Below are 21,072 nucleotides of genomic sequence, written 5' to 3'. Positions count from 1 at the left end.
TGATCAGCCAGAACATCATGACCACCGACCTATTACCGATATAAACCCGACCAGGCGATACCAGCGTCACCTGGCGAGGAATGAGTACCAGCCAGAAACCAGTATGGTGCATGTAGTGTCAGTGAGCTTGCTGTCCGTGTGTACAATGGGAGAAGCGCGCGATCTATCTGAGTTTGACCTTGAGGGGAATGAGATGGCCTGGAGGCTTGGCTTCGGAAACTTCGTCACTTGTCGGGTGTTGAAGGAGTTCTGTGGGGAAACCAAGGTGAAACGAAGTCTAGACGTCGTCGGTTTGGGAAGCCACCCCTCATTACAGATGTCGGACGTCATCGTCTGGGCAGACTAGTAACACACCACAGAGGGTGAACTGTGGAGACACTAACACCAGCCTTTAATGCTGGGCAAAGTACAAATGCGCCTACACACACAGAGCACCGAACACTCGTAACGATGGACCTCCGCAGCGAACGACCTACGCATGTGCCAACGTTAACACTACTACATCGGCAACTACGACTGCAATGGGCACGTGATCATCGGCCCTGGATATTGGTGCAGTGGCAGAGCGTTGCGTGATCTGATGAATCCCGATACCTTCTTCTTCTTGCCGGTGGGAGGACGCGAATCCTTCGTCTTCCACGGGAACAGCTCCTTGACACCTGTACTGTGGGACGGAGACAAGCTGGCAGCGGGTACATTATACTGTGGGGATCATTCACGTGGGCGTTCATCGGTATAACGGAAATGGAGCGAAGCACCATGACGACCAAGGAGTATCGTAGACCTGTTACAGGGCCACGTACACGCCTTCATGACGATCACGTTTCCCGATGGCAGTTGCATTTTTCAACAAGATAATGCGCCATGTCACATGGCCACGAGTGTGATGAAGTGCTGTGAGGAACACAGTGGCGACTTCCAATTAATGTTCTGGTCCCCAGTTCGCCAGATCTGAACCCAGTCATCCGGCCGCTGTAGCCGAGCGGTTCTAGGCACTTCAGTCCGGAACCGCACTGCTGCTACGGTCGCAGGTTCGACTCCTGCCTGGGGCATGGATGTGTGTGATGTCCTTAGGTTAGTTATGTTTAAGTAGTTCTAAGTCTAGGGGACTGCTGGCCTCAGATGTTTAGTCCCGTAGTGCTTAGAGCCATTTGAACCATGAATCGAGGAATCTGAACCTAGTCGAACACATTTGGGATATGGCTGAACGTGGTGTCAGAGTTTATTGCCGCCCTCCCCGGAATTCACGGGAATTAGGTGTCTTGTGTACGCAGATGCAGTGCCAACTCCCTCCAGCGACTTACCAGGCCTCACTGCTTCCATGTCACGACGCATAGTCGCTGTTATCCGTACCAAAGGTGAGTGTGCCGGCTGTTAGGTAAGTCGTCATAATCTTCTGGCTGATCAGTGTTGTAATAGGTCCATGACTAAGGAATTTATTGCTGGCACACTCGAACAGATGTAATTTCGATGGATTGCTCACACGCTGCCTGCGATATGTAAGCTATAAGAGAATCTCAGACCAGAGAACAGTGTTAGCTGCAGTAGGAGTTGTAGCTCCGGCAGTAGGAGTAAGTAGTAGCTAGCAGTCGTGAGTATGGAGTTGGCTGGAATGGTCGTGGGGAGCGATGGCGGTGCCTGAACGATGTAATATAAGGTAAAAGCAGCCACGCCCATATGTAGTTTGTTACAAGAAAATTTGTACTATTGTTATATCAAGTCCCATGTAAATGTTGCAAAAAATCTTTTAATAATAATCCTTTTTTATAAAATTAACTTTTTGAAAATCATCTAAATTTAAAGAATTTATTAATTTCTGCAATCAGTCGTTTCCTTTTATACATGACAAATCTAGCGGCCAGCATTGCACTGGGCTGTGCCAGAAAAATTTCTTATAGGAACAGATGTATACGCGTTATCCGGCGACTTCATTGAGGTAAGAATTTTCACGTTATTCAGAATTATCTTTCAGGGCCATGACGCAGCACTGCTGACGTCCAAAATTTACCAGTTTAGAATCACAGTCAGTTAATTATTGAAAGGTTATATATGAGTCACATTTTTTATTAGGAGGTTAGTAACATTGTATTATTGGTAGTTTACTGAATTTATCTGTGGGGAGGTTATTATTCAAAAATGCGAATGTTATAATTTTTTTTTTTTTGTTTTTTTTTGTTGGGAGGTTACAGTGTATGTTGCTGCGATGTCGCTTGCGACTGATAATGCTAAGAAGTAAACACGCAACATAACAAACACTGCGACGTTTTCCATAACAATGCCACGCCAATTTTGTGCTTTATGATAGTTTATTACAAGACAAATTTAATTGATACATGAGTTACGAAGATTCTGTAGAGGGTTCAAGCCGGGCTGCAGTTAAAAGGCAGCATGTTAACATCCACAAACCTAACCACGTCTGACTGACAAGTGTTCCGATGAAAGACAACAGTTGAGTGATGACCCATCGTCTGGGACATGGGACGTAGGGAAGGCAGGATTTCGGTGTCGACGGGGCCTTTCTCAATTACCGTTGGCTGATCACTTTTGTTTTAAATCACATACATTTTATTTGGAATCAACTGCATATAAGGCTGACAATAAGGAACAATTACCAAATTTGACTGTTAAGACAATGTCTAATTAAAAAATCTTTAGACGAATTGCATTCACGGCTGAAGGCCTTATTGACCAGAAATTGAAATTAATTGTCGGCTGAAGGCCCCAGTAGTAATAACTCAGAAAACAATTTGACGGCTGAAGGCCTAGATAGCAAATTCTCACTAAAATATTATAAAAAAGGACAATTATATTAAGAGACAATATCTAATTAAAAATTCTTAAGACAAATTGCATTCATGGCTGAAGGCCTTATTGACAATCATCACAATCTCACCAAATCAATAGAGAAGGGGGCCTCAGACAGTGCTCCAAGGATCGACCTGGGAAAGTCGCTCAACTTCGTAAACGATGAGACAGGCAGCCAAGAGTTGTATTCACTTAACCGGATGGCAACTCAGTCTAGTGACAGTTTAAACGCAGACCAACACTCTTGCGAAATCTATCTAATGTCAGGTAACCAACACAACGATGGAATAACCCAGGCAAGACAGAACTGGTGGACAGCACTGCATCCTCAGAATCCGCTGTTTAGAACACCCAGAAGGGGAAGGAAGCACTATGACCAAGGTAGTCCAAAACAACAAAATATCCGAACCACAATCAAGAAGGCTGTCAAACTACATGACCTACCGGACAGCACCAGCAAGGCGAGGAAAGATACACTGCTGTGAAATACGCTAACCTCCAGGGCAGGTAGCGTTAGCGGTCACTAGGCAGAAAAATACCGCTGGGTGAACTTCATCAATAAACACAAGGAATTCAGTGATTAATAATAAAAGGTGGAGGATGGCTAGTTAATTTCGCCAACTCCAAATACTCCACTCGTTGTGTGAGACCCTGCGAGCAGCAACGCACGAACAAATGGCGTGATCTCAAAATAGTGGAGCTTTCACTATTAGGTTAATGTTCACTCAGCTCAAATGTCCTGGGTCCGGTGGACAAGGAGGTTGTGGCCCTCGCAATTACAGCCCCTCGATCCGGCAGTGCCTGCGTGCCACCAGCGGTCCCAGAATGTCCTCGCGCTGTCAGACCTCATTGCTACTCCGTCCCGACCTAACTGCTGACACAACCGACCCAGAAAACACTTGACGCCCTTCCAAAGATAGTACCACAGTACTAGATATCGATAAACGCTGCTGCTGCCACTCACGAACAGACAACGCTAGCAAATGTAGTGGCGCCAGTAAACACAACAAGAAAACGGGACGCCACTACCCCTATTACGCGATGCCAACCTACCAACGGCACCAATGCGAGCAGCACACGGCTGATCGTCCTCTTGCGAAGAACCGTTGGAGCCAGCAATGAAACGGCGAATCTGCTTGTAGTTTGAGCCCCAGGAATGGAATACTGCAACAATATTAAACAAAATATACAACTGCTGCATGTGTGAACCAAATGATACATCTGATTATAAATTTACTCTGCTAATTCGGTTCACAGTGACCTTCAGAGTAAAAATTGCCAGCTTGTTGTACATCCAGAAAAAGCTGAGGATACCGCGAAAATTGTCAAAAATCTATTACTGAATTTTAGTGGGCTAAGAAGTCTGTCGGCTTTCGGGCTTTGTATGAGGCATATTACGTGTGTGTTATGACGGAGTAGTGATAATACTACGATTTTGTATGCCGCTACGATGATTTGAATTTGAGCTAGAGTTTAGAAACTTTGGAATTATGCTAAATTACGAGAATTTTTTTTAATAATGTATGCTGTTGAGTGGTAATAAGTGTAGGCGAAGAAAGAAGAGCTTTGTGTAAGTTTTGTAGTTCGGAAGGGCAGTGTATTTGGCTACCTCGAAAAAGTATTCGTGGGAAGCTTTTTTATTATTCACGATGGTTCCGCAACAATCAGCCATTCAATGGTCAACTACATTCAAAAGAACATGGTATTCGGTCAATAAACACAACATCTTCCAGGGACAAGGAGTAATGAAGAGAGTGAGTCGCCAAGATCAGACCGATGCCAGTTCACGGCTTAGTACACGCATGAACAATATCCACTATGCAGCTCCCAATGCGACACATTCGCCAGAGCACATCTATGCTAACGTTACTACAGCTTACAGATAATGTGGTAGGGCGCATCTCCAACCGACCGCAGAGGTAGCTTGAAACTTTACAAGATTTTACGTTCACAACGCCATGTTAAAGATTTTTTACTGCAAGGAAATTTCTTGAATGCATTTGCTACAACGATGAATTGTGTTAGGATTCACGAAATCGGTAACTTATTTACACAGCCTTATACCAATATTTTCGATTTGTGAGATGAAAGTATTGCACTTGCGATAGTTTTAAGTAAGGAAAACTTTCCTTAAGTTTAAAGTTTAGACGCTATACAATGTTGCACTCTTATGTCGAAAAATTTTGCCTTAGAGGGTGGCCACCTTAGCTTTGAACGTGCTGCGCAATTAATTCTATGATGCAGTTAACATACACTGCACATCAGCTTTATGAGTGATAATTTAAAGGAGGAACTGTTTTCACCGGTCTGAGATCGACACTAAGTAGTTGTTTGCTATTTCAAACCCGAATGTGAGCTTAAGTTACGCAACCAGGGTGGCAAATGAATTTATAACTTATTTAACAGAGGCTGTTTAACGTCGAATTCTGTGTACGTACTGGTCGAATGCAGATTATCTTCGAAAGGAAACTAAACAAGAGAGATTGGACTATATCCTTCAAACAGGTTTTAGAATATTTATAGTAATATTCTCCAAAATTTATCACTTACGTGCAGTTAATGACGCCCTTATAGAGGTGTATTAATTGGGACAAAATATGAAACATATGTAGGTCCCATTCTGAAATAAATTTCAAACATCTGTCTTTTCCTTTGCATGCGTAATAGTTTCTTGAATTTTTAAGTGGTTCAATAGACTCCCTATGGATGGTCACTATGATCTTAAAACAGTATTTTGCGATACTGAACGAATAGATGAAAATGAATGTTTCAGGCAGTACGAGTTCTTGAATGAGCGCTTCGGATGAGCCTCATAATAGTGAAATACATGTATTTCGTAACAAACAACTGCTGCTCGTTGACGTTACGTTGGCAACCAGCGTAATGATCCATGACGGAGTTTATCGCGGTTTACAGTTGATGATCCGTTGTCGAAAGAGCGTGCAAAATCCGTTACAGGAACTTGTAGACATGTTAATTTCAGGAATTTAAAAAAAAACATGGTGCAATGTAATATAAGTTTCCAGGCGCGCTAGCCAATTATATTAAATACATTTTAGGAGATTTCTTACTGCAACAATGCAGATTTGTTTCTTATTCTTACAGTTTAATTTTTTAACGAAGAAGATAATACTTACAATTACTAGTAATTTAGGCTACACTATGTCTTTTGCGACTTTAATAAAAGTCTTATTTAGACCACACGTGTTTCGCATGAATGCAGAACATCTTCAGCTCTCATGTTTTACATTATTAGAACTAAACAGTAGTAAATTATAACTATTACTCTCGACTTTCTGCGTCCTACTGCATTCACTCGTCTGCCTTTCCCGAAACCTGTTCATTGGTTAGGGGCTGCAATTCTACTTCACTCGCGAAAATTTGGCAGATATTCACGTCGAGGTATCTCGGTTTTCCTCTTTCCAGCCTTTGGTTCTCGTTACCTAAATAATATGAAACACGTCACCCTGACTGTCAATAAATTCGGATATCTGGAACAATGATTGTGACTATTTTTATTGTAATAACTGTTTGTCACCAACCTACCGTCTGTTTCTTTCTGTTATTTATCCCTACACGTGTGTGTATGTGCAACTCAGTTGCTTTTTTTCTCCTAAGGGCAGGGTATGAACCCGTCTTTAATTTCACCATTATTACGGGGATTTTAAAATTATGCTAAAACATTGGACTGTGGATACTGAGAGCGAAGGTTTTCGGCATGTTGAATCTGAATATGCGAGGGTCACTTACAAAGTATGCTGATTCGCGTGGCCGCGTCTCAAGTAATTCAGTTTTAAAATTGAATTGAAACCGAGTCAGGTCGGATTACACGCACTGACCAACGTTCCTGCATCAAAATCAATTCCCCGCGCTCGAAGAAACCAACGGAAATTAACAACGCTTTTTGTTAGTGTGTGGGAATAGTGTAGCAGGTCTTAGCAGTACATCATGGTAGTCTTCTCGTTTTAGTGAAGGTCAGTTAAGCACCAGGGACCACCCCAGAAGTGGAAGCTCATCAACTGCAACAGGCTACACCTCTCAGGTTATTCTTAGTGGCATTTAGAGAGCGAATCGATGAAAATTGAGGAAATTGCATATGCGGCCGCAATATCTGCCACTTCAGTTTACAAGAATCATAACTGAAAAGATAAAGATGAGAAAAGTCACTGCCAGACGGATTCCACAAGATCTGACTGAAGAGCAGAAAGCACGTCGCAAAAGAATCGCAGAAGAATTGTTTCAACTCAACGAACCAGACGAAGAACAGTTTCTGAAGAGGATTGTTGCACTTGATGTATCGTGGATATGAGACTTTGAGCCATAAATGAAGTCTCAGTCGACACAAAGGAAACGTTCCGACTCTCAGGGTCCGAAAAGAATCTCGCGGCTAACAATCAAAAGTTAAACTGATGAAGATCTTTGCGTATGAGATGAATGACGTCATAGCTAGAAATAGAGTGCCCCAAGAGACATCGTTAACAGGCGCGTACTGCAAGCTGTTTCTGCGAAATTTTTGCGCTTGTAAATTCGTATAAGAACGCCTGATTTGTTTGAGCTGGTGTTTCCATTTTGCACGATAATCCAATACCGTATGTTGCCCTACCAGCGATAAAAACGCTCGACAAATATAGATGGGGAATATTTACGACCCATCATTCAGTCCTGATATGAACCCACCAAACTTTGATTTGTTTCCCAAACTGAACTCGGTGGGAAAAGGCTTTAATACAGTTGATGAAGCTTCGAGTGAGGTGATCCGAATAATCTGACAGCTCGACAATGAAGGTGCCCCGTCCAGAAAACAGAAATTTCCCGAACGCTGGGAAGCTGTCATAAGGAAGAATAAAGACTTTATTGAAAGCCTAAATTCGTAGAAATATTTTCTGCAGTTACGTATTTCAGTGTGCAGATCTTTTGACGTGACCTTCGTAATAACTATACGGCAATGGATTAACGATGGGAGAGTGGGATTTTCTGGTTCGGCCGAGTAGAGTTTCTATTATTTTTTGGGAATCGTGGAAAAGAGAGGAGCAAGGAATGACAGAATTCTGTTGAAATTCTACTGGCTGATTGTCATATTATTAAGTCAATCAGTGCAAGCAGAGAGTTGTTTGTGACGTTCTCTTAGTTTTTTAAATGTGGTTTCTTTTACGTATTCATTCAATGTATAATGCAGCAGAATATAGTGGCCGGGAAACCGAATGAATGCATAGCGAAAAATTTGAAAGGCACATCCTAAATGAAAAAAACATCGGGGACAGAAAAATAATTTCTTCATATTGTTCCCCTATTAATCACAACATGTCATGTCGTGTAGAACGCGTATACGATTATCTATCGTTTAGAGGGATAGTTATAGCCTTTATACATGCACACAGTATAACAATGACGTTGCAAAACTGAAGTTTTGTTTCTTTCAGATGTCTCTTCGGAGCTGTATCCGTAGGCAGAAAACAACTTGCAACAGAAAATTCCCTCTTGACATCATTTAATTTTTCCAACTGCTGCTTCCATTTCAAGTACAAAGTACTACATCTATTGCCCACACACTCATTTCTTCGCCAATTTCAAAGCGTCTTTCAAAGCATCCTGTACTGCTCCATCAGATTTCAAAACACAGGCTACCCTTTATCCGCTCTCGCCACCCGCACCCTTCTGCAGCCTTAAATCCGTTTCCCCTCGTTGCTTCTTTTCATTATCGCACGACGTTCTTTGGAACGGATCTTGCGTTTAAAATAACCGCTTTGAAACTTGTGATTATATTCGCGAATGCGGATATAACAGATTTGCTTGACACAAACTAGCTTTGAACTTTAACTCACTGCATTTTCGTCAACAAAAAAAGAGACATCACAGATATGTATGCATGAAAGACTTGACGTCGAGGGACGACACGGGGAAATTAAAAGAATGAAATTCGTCATAGAAAAAAGCATCGCATTCAAAGCAGTGGTAATCGAGCACGTCGCTATTTTTTGGTTCCAAGGGAAATTAAGAACTTAATTACGTTTTTTCTGAGTTTATACGTTTGACACCTCCTGAGTCAAATATTTACTCAGATCTTTGATTCTTATAACCAGTAAGGTTGTTGTACAAAAAGGATAAACAAACATCAGTGGAAAAGCTTTAACGATCACTAGGTACTCATTATCTAGTAAATCACACTTTAGTCACTCAATTTTTAATAATTATATTTTACATAGTTCATAACTAGATATAACCCTTTGATTATTAAAAATTCATAAATCGTAATGAGGTGCGCGAATTATGCGATTATCTACAAATTCATGATTTTATAGTGATCTCTCGAGCTTCCAGCCACATCACGTGGTTTAAAATCCACGAGCTTTCAGCCGAGTACTCCTCGGCCATTGTCACCCACCTGACAACAGCCGAGGAGTAATGGGCAGAATGTTCGTGGATTTTAAACCACGTGATGTGGCTGGAAGCTCGAGAGAATTTTATCACAACATGATTATCGCTCATCAAGTTGTACTTAGAGAAACTGAAGACAGTGAAGGAGCGTATTTCATGAAGTGGTCAGTAATACTCGTAGTTGGGTTCCTGTGAGTGGGTGAACGAGAAACGTGAGGCTACCAATGATTGTGTAGTGTCGTCCGAAGAACGAGTTTTTCTTGTGATCAGTCTTCTAACTAGTTTAATGCGGCCCGCCACGAATTCCTCTCCTGTGCTAACCTCTTCATTTCAGAGTAGAACTTGTACCCTACGTCCTCAACTATGTGCTGGATTTATTACAATCTTTGTCTTCCTCTACAATTTTTGCACTCTCCAGCTCCGTCTACAATGGTGGAAGTCATTCCTTAATGTCTTAACAGATGTTCTAGCATCCCGTCTCTTCTCCCCATCAGTGTTTTCCACATATTCCTTTCCTCTCCGATTCTGCGCTGAACCTCCTCATTCCTTACCTTATCAGTCCGCCAAATTTTCAACATTCGTCTGTAGCATCACATCTCAAATGCTTCGGTTCTCTTCTATTCCGGTTTTCCCGCAGTCCATGTTTCACTACCATACAATGCTGTACTCCAGACGTACATTCTCAGAAATTTCTTCCTCAAATTAAGGTCGATATTTGGTATTAATAGACTTCTCTTGGCCAGGAATGTCCTATTTGTCATTACTAGTCTGTTTTTGATGTCCTCTTTGCTCCGTCCATCATTGGTTATTTTACTGCCTAGGTAGCAGAATTTCTTAACTTCATCTGCTTCGTGACCTTCAATCCTGATGTTAAGTTTCGCGCTGTTCTCATTTCTACTACTTCTCATTACCTTCGTCTTTCTTCGATTTACTTTCAATCCATACTCTGTACTCAATAGACTGTTCATTCCGTTCACCAGGTCATGTAATTCTTCTTCACTTTCACTCAGGATAGCAATGTCATCAGTGAATCGTATCATTGATATCCTTTCACCTTGAAACAACGAGGTACTGTGTAAAAACTGGTACCAGAACCAAGGACAGTCGATGCCACATGCAGCAATGAATGGAAGACGGTGGCATAGACACGCTCTCAGGAGATTCTGTACATCTTTCTTTCCTGGGGTTTGTACCACGCTGGTTTTCATGATTCAGCAGATTTACTTTGTGACAGGATGCCCTTCCTGTCGCCTCAGTCATCAGCCACTCTAATGGAGGGAAATCATTTACGACTTCTATTTGTTATCGTATTTTAACCCCTTGTGTATCACTTTTTCTGAGACAGAGATTGGGGATCAAACAGCATTTGGCTAGACGACCATAGAAAACCGCCTAAAAATCACAGTGAAGTTACCCTGCGTATCAGATAACGGATTGTTTAATTTGCCGTGCACGTACGATCCTTGTCTGGCCGGCGCTTTGATGAATCTAATAACCTGGTTATAGCTGCAGTGACGTCGCGAGGGGGATCTCATAGTGATGCCGGAAGTACACTATGACTTGACTTTCTCTGACCAAAATCTCTGAAGTTATTTTACAAAATATTTAACCTGACTGTAGACTAAACTCCGCTGCAGCTTTTTATTTCCTATCACAACAACAACTTTTCTAAAGTTTTGATTATTCAAACTCTATTCTTTTGTTAAAACTGAGTTATTGTGACTTGCCAGCTGGGTATATAAAGACTGTTTCTCACTAATGCAAGCTATGAGCTGGTTACTTTGTGTGTGAGCTAATTCAGTTCCTTTAATCTGATTTCTTCTTCCGTTATTCTTAAGGGAAGAAGCGTACATCTTACTTACGCAACTGTGATCCTATAAGAGCCTCATACATATAATTACCGCTATACTCAGTCTTTCTAGTTGTATTGGAGCGGAGTGATTCTGGCGTGCCAAGTATGAACGAAGATTGCTCTGATTCATGCCTTACACGTTAAACAAGTCGAAAATGAAACTGTTATCAATTTCCTCATTAATTTCTTGCCACAAATAGAACTACTGTTGTTGTGACTGACAATTGGCAGTTTTTCACAAACACAACTTTTATTGATGTAAGTTCACAAGGTTGAAGACTGAACAACAAAACAATTACGATGCCAGTAAAAGTCTCCTAATTGAGGCAAACGAAAGTTCACTTCTAATTTTTCACAAAGGGTCGTGGCAACACACACACACGATAGTAACAGTCCAATTCAGAGATGAAGACGTAATCTTCATCGGTCGCAGTACAAGAGGTCGGCATCCGACGTGAACTGAACTTTGGGGGCTGTATCTAGCCCCCGAAATTGCTATCTCCGGCCAATCAGGTTTTGGCGTAGTGGTAATTCCTGCAGGCCGTGGCTCGAGCTCCCCCTGCCGGAAGTAGTGCTCGGAACGTCTGTTTCCGTTATCTTGTATGTAAGTAACTGGTATTTACCATGGTGCATTTGGTACGCCTTGGGCATAGACAACCTTGTCCTCTGAGGTGTAATATGGGTTGCCGGCCCTCAGGGGCTACCTTGGCTCCGGTATACCAACTGTAGTAGGATGATTAACGTCATGTTATATCATAACGACTGATCCATATCTTACTAAACGTTTTGCCACTTCACTGAACTTAGAAAGAAAAAAATTATAAACCCCTTACAAACAGTATTAAAATACTGAAATGTGTGAATGTAATTATTTCGTCATTAACGCACCACTGTTTGAAATGTAATTCTCCCCAGAATTCTAATTCCTGTGTGCGCATATCAGGGGATTCCTTTTTCTTTGGCAGATAGGTAGTCATTAATGTGACCACCATCCGTGTTCGATTAGTAGTTGAGATATAAAGGAAAACAGTGTAGTCGTTAAAGTACACCGAGCATGGAAAAATGGCGCTATTCAATACTGGCGCCCAGGCAAGTGTTGCGCAAAACGGACCATAGATGGCACGCGTGAGCTGCGGATGCGGATGTGTGTACGGGTGACTAGACGGGCAACTGTTGCTCAAATCACCCTCTAGATGAATCAAGGAGCTACCAAAAGCGTCTCCTCAACGACCGTTCAGCGAATGTTGTTGCGTATAGGCCTCCGGAGGAGTTGCCTGGTCCATGCACCCTTTCTAAGTGCTGTTCATCTGCGATGAAGGCTAGAAGCTGCACGCCAGTACAGCAACCAATTGTCCACTGTGTATGGCGACTGGTGGCCTTTTCAGATGAATCACGTTTTATGCTTCATCTGACACTGGCGTTTGGCGTGGAAGTGTATGGGCTGAAACATCTGAAAGCAAACACACTGAAGCCAGGATTGTTTGACATTCTCTTGGTGACCTCGTCCTTGTGAAAGGCACATTGGATCAACACAATCATGCATCTGTAGTTGGGAAAAATTTCCACCCCTACCTGCACCTTGTTTGTCCTCGGCACGATGGCATCTACCAGCAGGACTTTGAATTCCGCAGCTCGCAGTATACGTGCGTGGTTCGAAGAACAACAGGCTGAGTTTATCGCAGTCTGACACCAACCTCCCCGGATTTAAACACAGTGGAGAGTGTGTGCAAGCACGTCGATTAGGCTGGCGCAGTGGATCCTCAACCGAAAGAAACCTAGCGCAGCTGACCACAGCATTGGAGTCGATATGGCTCCAAATCCCTATCGGTGCCTTCCAGACCTTCAGTAACTTTCTTTCCCCACGTCTCGCCGCGGTTCACACTGCAAAAGCTAGTTTTTCAGGCTCTTATCGGTGTAGTTAGAAGTTCAGCAGAGCACACTTTATTTCAGCGTCATCTGAAAGATTTCGTAGCAGAACATGTTGTGCCGGTACGTGCAGCCAAAATGCATTCTGCAGCTTACGGTAATAGCGGCTTAGAGTCTCAGTGACGAGTGGAATTTATTTACTGCAGAAAAGATACTTACGTTCTTTATACTGCATAGCAAATAACTGTTACTGCTTGACGCACTATGGACTACACTGTAATACTCATAAAGACACACTACATACATGAACCGACAAACGGGAGAAAACGAACACTTCTCAGCGAGATGTATGTACAATGTGGCGACACCCCGGCTCTACAAGTTACAATCATACTCCCCTCAGGCAGCCGGGACATTAGTTCATTAAAACTCAGTCTACCTCACCTGTATGTCTCGAAAGGTGGCCACGTGTGTGAAGATTTAAAAACAAATCGTAGTATCCGAAACATGGCACGAAATCCCAAAGCTACTAATCAGTTGCCGGTGTATATACGATGGCTGTCAATATCGAGTTCACAACGGTGTGACGCTGCCTAAAAAGTGAGTTAAATTTAAATCAGGATTGGTATTTGGATTCTAACAAAAATGGTTCAAATGGCTCTGAGGACTATGGGACTTAACATTTGAGGTCATCAGTTACCTAGGACTTAGAACTACCTAAACCTAACTAACATAAGGACATCACACACTGACTAGTACCGAAGTTCAGAAAGCCTCCACCTTGACTAGCACTAACAGTATACAGCTCTATCATCAGACAAATAAAACTTAACACATTAATATTAAATATTCCCTATCTGCAGAGCCGTGGTACGTATATCATCAAATCCAGTGGTGGGAAGAATAGTTCTACAGCGTCGATCTGCTCGATGCTGCTGGCGGTTGTGCAGACGACTAAACATTCCGACTACACAGAAGGCACGAAACAACGTCCGGAAGCTCCTAGGGTCGAAGCTACTTCCATACAATACCGGAGACGAATCAAGAATTCTGCTTACTGAAAAGCAAGGGGCACAGACTTGACACAAGTGAGCGGCCGCAAAGAAGCACTTCGCAATGTCTCTGTCTCCACGACGAAGTACAGGTTTGTTTCTGTGCTCATAGAGAAACGAATGATGTTGTTCTCTGTGGAGATATCAGCACATTCGAATCCAACAATGAGACTGTTCACTGACGCCTTGTCAGCAAGGTCTCAAAACGCTGTCCAATGAAGTGAGCCATGTCGACACCCGTCAGAATGTCCCGCCGCTGAGCGGCTTCCAGTTTAGGGCATGAACTTTCTTTGTGGCCAATCACGGTGCACGTTACAAACGGAATACCTTCCACTCTGAGTCATGAATATGTCAGCCATCCAGCTTCAGTTCATAGTGCGTTCGGTAGAAAATTCTAGAACAAATTGTGACCCTCCCCCCCTCCATCTACAATTCAGCCAACCAGGTTAAGTTTCTGTGTCTTATGGAGGGAATATGCCTTGGCGTCTGGCTTGAGAACTTCTGCAATCGTTCGCTCAGATAAATAAAATTTTCTCGGGCTTCCAGCCGCGTCAGGTGGTTAAAATCCCACGAGCTTTCGTCAAGTGGTAAGACTGACTGCTGTGTCGATTTTCTTTTTCTTTATTGTAATTTTAACACCTTATACAAGGTAGGCCGGCAGCGGCAAAACAACGCCGCTCTTCGGCCTCAGATAATACATGCAGCACAAGTGGAGACATCGAAAAATAAAACAGCACGGTGGATAGACAGCAGTAGACACACAAATTTAAAATACATAAATTCGTTCACAGGTGCAGCGTCCAATTAAAAACGTTCAGCATTCGGACCCTAACAGAGACGACAGAACTAATACACGTGAACGAAGGAGCACAATCGACGAAGCACTGAATCACTAACATGATGGCACACACAAACATTGGCGACAATCTCTGGCGTGCGGAATGTTCACGTGTACAAGTCTGGGGACCTGCCAAAAGGGGAAAAGGTGGGGGAGGAGGGAGAGGGGAGGGTGGAGATGCCAGTGGTGGATGAGATGGGAGGGGGAGGAAAGAAGGTAGGGGGGTAGGGGAAGCCTGGGGGGAGGAGGGAGTCAGGAAGGGAGGAGGGAGAGAAGGGAGAGAGGGTGCCCTCAGGAAAAACACAGGGGGTGGAAGGGGAGGATCAGAGTTGGTAGGAGGGGTAGATGGAGGGGATGAGAGCATAATCAGGGAGAGGGAGTTGGTGGAAACCACCTTGGGCGAGGGTATGGAGAGCGGAGAGATGGAGAGCTGGTGGGACGTGGGAATACAGGTGCGGCAGCAGACGGGGGTGGGAAAGGATGGGAGAGACAAGCGGGTGAGGGGGATCAAGTTTACGGGAGGTGTAGAGGATCCGTATCCATTCGAGGAAAAGGAGGAGTTGCGGGAAAGGAATGAGGTCATACAGGATCCGCGTGGGGGAGACGGATGCGATAGGCGAGGCGGAGCGCATGGCGTTCTAGGATTTGAAGGGATTTGTAAAAGATAGGAGGGACGGAGATCCAGGCAGGGTGGGCATAGCATAGGATAGGGAGGATGAGGGATTTATAGGTGTGGAGGATGGTGGGGGGGAGGGGGGTCTAGACCCCACGTGTGGCCAGAAAGGAGCTTGAGAAGAAGGAGTCGGGAGCATGCCTTAGCTTGGATTGTCCGGAGATGGGGGGTCCAGGAGAGGCGACGCCAAGGTACTTGAGGGTGGGGTGAGGGTGATAGGACGGCCATAAATGGTGATATAGTAGTCGAGGAGACGGAAGGAAGGGGTTTTGCCTACAATGATCTCCTGGGTCTTGGAAGGATTGACCTTGAGCAACCACTGGTTGCACCAAGTGGTGAACCGGTCAGTTCTGTGTCACCGTGGCCTCATCGTTATATAGCCGCACTGCTGGCTGTGACGTCACCAGTGGCGAAGCGAGGAAGCGAGCACTAGTGACTTCACAGCAAGCAGCGCGGCTACATAGCGACGCGGCTTCGACGACACTGCAGTCACTCTTACCACTTGACAATGACTGAGGAGAGCTCGGTCGAGAGCTCGTGGGATTTGAACCACTTCACGCGGCTGGAAGCCCGAGAAAATTTTATTAATTCATATCGCCGCGAAACCATGCATTCATACGGTAGCTCAGATCCTCCTCAGGCATTCCTTGTGCATTATTCCGTGATAAAAAGGCTAGTGGTGTCCCTGTCTCTACTATCATTTGCTCTTGGCATCGTCTAACCCCCGCCTCCTTAGCAGTTGCGGGGCTGCTGCGAGAAGCCCTGGTCCACCAGCTTCTCGATGGGCGGCGGCCGAGTGACAGAAGTTAACTGCCTTTCAGAGCGGCTCTGTATGCAGCCCTTGTTCCCTGTCACTTTTGGAGACCGCGAAGGCCCAGTTCGCCCCGCCGTCAGAGCCAACGGGAAGTTACAAATGGTTCAAATGGCTCTGAGCACTATGGGACTCAACTGCTGAGGTCATTAGTCCCCTAGAACTTAGAACTACTTAAACCTAACTAACCTAAGGACATCACAAACATCCATCCCCGAGGCAGGATTCGAACCTGCGACCGTAGCGGTCTTGCGGTTCCAGACTGCAGCGCCTTTAACCGCACGGCCACTTCGGCCGGCGGGAAGTTACACTCGAACCACGCACTTCTATAGATATGTTTGTATGAGGCTACCCACTATCAACCAATAAATGATTAATAATTCAATAATCCCACCGAAAATGCGATCCCATAGAAAGTAAATTAGTAATTATCAAAATTATTTCTATGTGTTATCAAAATCATGCCGCCTTAGAATATGATTTTCTGGAGCCACAGTCACCGAAAATTTTCGGAAAGATATTTCCGCCATTTGACTGTGTATAATGTGCTTCATTCACTGACTTTAGGCCTTAGGCCATTTTCAGTTGTTACACTGAAATGAATAACAAAACGCAGGGAAGAGTACAGAAAGGTAAAATTAACGTATAAATAACTTGATTTGCTACATTAGTTACATGTCAAAAGTAGTCAAAAAACGCGTATCAGGTTATATAAATCAGTTGTGTTGTAATTAAGTGTCTGTGATACATGAAAAGGCTGGAAAATTGCACATTTGGCAAATGTGGTGAATCTGAGGTGTTAATTACACGTCCAGAATACATTTTTTTTTACTGCATCTAAATATCAACTAAGTCGAGCATAACTGAAACGAATATCAAAGATCATCACAGAGACATCACAATTTTCACCATATAATCTATTATTTGTCAAGGAACAAAGTAGCGGATTTGTTTATTTAAGAAGTTGATTGCGCCACCTTTGCAATAAATACTACATGACAGTGTATAACATGGATACCCAAACTCGTAAAATGCATTATCGTAATATAAATACCAATAATCATGGAATTTGAAAGTTGTGAGGCACTTAATTGTGTAGTATGCGGTGTATTAATTAAGTAAAAAGTTGTAAACATCGTTAAAAATTGTAATCATTTTTGAAACCTTGATATAGTGTAAAATTCTGTAAAGCTTTTATATAATGTTTGTTATAATTCGTATTGGTGCAGATCGTAATGTCTCTGTGATAATCTTTAGCGGTTGTGTCTCCTACGCTCAAGTTAGCTGATGTTTACAGTGAACTGAAGCTCACACGTTTTGAAATTCTGATTTACGTCATAGATTTACTACATTTGCTAAACATGCAAGTTTCCGGCATTTTTATTCATTGCTGACATATCCTCGCATTCACTTACGAGATAACTGGGTTATATAACCTGATATGTATCCTGTTGTTACTTGCATTCGCTGTTTTTATATGAAGTACTAAAAATGAGTTACGTTACTGGACCTCTACGTACTGTGTATGTAACACCTAGAGATGGGCAAACTGAAACACGTAACTGTTTCGAAACAAATGAAACAGTACAATGTCATGTTTCGATACGCTGCTTCGAAACAGTGAAACAGTTTGTGTTTTGTAATCTAATAAACGTAGACATTTTATCATCTTGAATGTATACTGTATAGGTATGCCCATATAAACACAAATGAGGTGCGAGAGCGCTAATCATATCGCAGAAAGTATGAAACTATCACTTAGGGGTCTTGGCAGTTTCGTATTTCATGCAGCAAATGCGCTGCTTTCGCGTCGTGTGACTTTCATACTTTTCAATTGGCTGAGGACAGCCATAGCTGAAGACAGAAGAACCACCACGAACGGAACTGGAGTAGGAGCGAACTGCAGAAACAACGGATATGGTACTGGGATTCCCACATTCCGCTAGTATGGGAACATACCCATCCTGCTAATTCCCATGCACGCAAAGGGAATCATTGTGGATAATAGGCACAGTGACTATAGACTCACAAATAATGCCAAATAATTCGAAAAATTACAAAATATAACAGAAAAAATTTTGTCTTTGAAGGTGTTTCGAACCGTCACTGTAAATTCACCATGCTTCCCAGCCCTTCCCGTTCACCATTACACTATCAGTGATATGTCAAACAGATTGTTTGCAATTATATCTACATTAAATTTATGTATATGTATAATAACTGTCACTCTACGCCTTTTTTTATTCAGAATGTTCTAGGTTTACTTGCGTTTCTTAACATGATTACTGTTCTTGAACAGAGAAACGTATGTTATAAAAAAAGTGTAATTTAACTGAATGGTTTTCACATATTTATTATTTTGAATGTGAACAGTATGCGTTGTTTTATTGCTTGGTTAATGTTTATAAAGCAAATGTTACACCAATTCGGAATAGGACAGTCATCTAGAAACGAAGCTTTATTTTCGGATATCTTAAGCTTCATGCTATTGCTTGTCAAAACGATTTCGACACTCTTGAAAGTGTTTCACGAAGTGGTATGTTGTGTTTCAGTACCTGTGCCGAGCCCGAATCTCGTCCGACACAGAGCGGAATGAAACATCACTGTTTCGATACAATCAGTCCGTTCCAAGCACAGGTGGACTGAAACAGCCTTATTTTGAAACAACGATACAGTTTCTGTGTCTGGCTCGAGATCGAATCTGGTCCGGATATCCGAGACAGGGACGGAATGAAACACCACTGTTTCGAAACAGTGAACCACAGCCGTTCCGAAACACTGAAACAGTTCCACGTATCGATACACTGTATCGAAACATAGAAACAGTGGCCAAGTCTAGTAACACCTACACCTTAAGCTTCATTTGGACTGTACACATGTCTAAGCCTTCTGAATGTTGATTTGAATGTAACTGCCTTCACAAACATGTATTACAAAATATGCAGACATGATGCTTTTTGTTCATCACTTAACCTGTACTTTGACGTGTGTCAAATGTGTTATTGTTTTCTCACGCATACTATAACAAATACCTAGGTGTACGACTCTATGATTATTTTCATATTCCTTGTAATCGTCCTTAATGTAACATCTAATTAGATTTTATCCATCTGGTTACTGGCTTATAGCTGCAGCCACTTAGAACGCTCATTGTAATTGGCGCCTAGACTTTGGGTTACAGTATTACTTGCTTTATTATACAATATTACGAATTTATAATTTTTTCATGACAGGAACTGTACATACTTTCCTGTATCTTAAAGTACTGTACTGCTTTACATTGTGACCAAATTAATTTCCTTCTTTTTTTAAAAAAATACAATGGTTTTGTATTACTTAAAGATCAGCTTATGTTCCGTATATTGTTATTATAGATTGTAGAAGCGGATTAAAGTTCCTTACGTTTCGTACAGCGTAAATTTTATAGAAAATTCGTTATGTTACATTCGTTCAATTTTCATAGAGTCATAACTTGGTATTATTTCGTTGGTTTGTGGTACCATCTGGCAGTTAGCGTTTCTGTATAGCCAAGACGTGACATACGCGGCAAGTTCTCTAACAGCCGTAAGACAGGTAATTTCTATTTCCTGTAGGTAACGGTGCGAGTGATACGACATGTTTACATCAACACATGAACTACTTGATAGTTACCACTGCCAGCCACTTTGCATTTAACCACAAGTGTGGCAACACGAGCACTGAAGATACACACTGACGGAAAAAATCGGAGCACCAAACAATTATGAATATATGGTAAAGAAATTTCTTGAATACATTTGCATGGGTAACATACTCAAGTGATTAAAATTTCAATATCACAGGTTAATACAAGCGCGAGAAAAGACATTACAAATGTGAAATGCTCGTACAGGAATAACCGGTGTAACAGCCAGAATGTTAAATGTAAGCATGCAAACATGCGTGTATTGTGTTGTAGAGGTGCTGGATGTCAGTTTGTGGGATGGTGTTCCATACCTGTTGCTCTTGGTCGGTCAATACAGGAACGGTTAACACTTGTTGTGCATGATGTTGGAGTTGTCTTTCGATGATGTTCCATATGTGGTCGCCGGCCAGGGTGGCCGCCCGGCTCTGGGCTCTACAGTCTGGAACCGCGCGACCGCTACGGTCGCAGGTTCGAATCCTGCCTCGGGCATGGATGTGTGTGATGTCCTTAGGTTAGTTAGGTTTAAGTAGTTCTAAGTTCTAGGGGACTGGTGACCTCAGCTGTTAAGTCCCATAGTGCTCAGAGCCATTTGAACCATATGTGGTCGACTGGAGACAGATCTAGTGATCGAGAAGACAAAGACAACATGTCAGCACTCTATAGAGCACGTTGAGTTACCACAGCGGTATGTGCGCTAGGGTTCCTGTTGGAATACACTCCATGGGATCCTGTTCATGACTGGCAGCACAAATGATCGAATCACCAGACTGACGTACAATTTTGCAGACAGGCTGCATGGGATTACAGCGAAAGTCCTCCCACTGTCATACTAAATCGTGCCCCAGTCATAACTCCACGTGTCGGTCCAGTGTGTCTGGCAAGCAGATAGGTTGGTTGCAGGCCCTCTAATGGTTCAAATGGCTCTGAGCACTATGGGACTTAACTTCTGAGGTCATCAGTCCCCTAGAACATAGAACTACTTAAACATAACTAACCTAAAGACATCACACACATCCATTCAGGCCCTCACCTGGCCTCCTTCAGACCAACACACAGTCATCACTGGCCCCGAAGCAAAACCATCTTACACCAGAAAACACAACAGCCTCCACCCTCCCCTCCAGTGAGCTCACACA

The sequence above is a fragment of the Schistocerca americana genome, chromosome 1 (genome assembly GCF_021461395.2).
Source record: "Schistocerca americana isolate TAMUIC-IGC-003095 chromosome 1, iqSchAmer2.1, whole genome shotgun sequence".
NCBI classification, from domain to species: Eukaryota; Metazoa; Arthropoda; class Insecta; order Orthoptera; family Acrididae; genus Schistocerca; species Schistocerca americana.
This window is presented reverse-complemented; position numbering follows the sequence as displayed.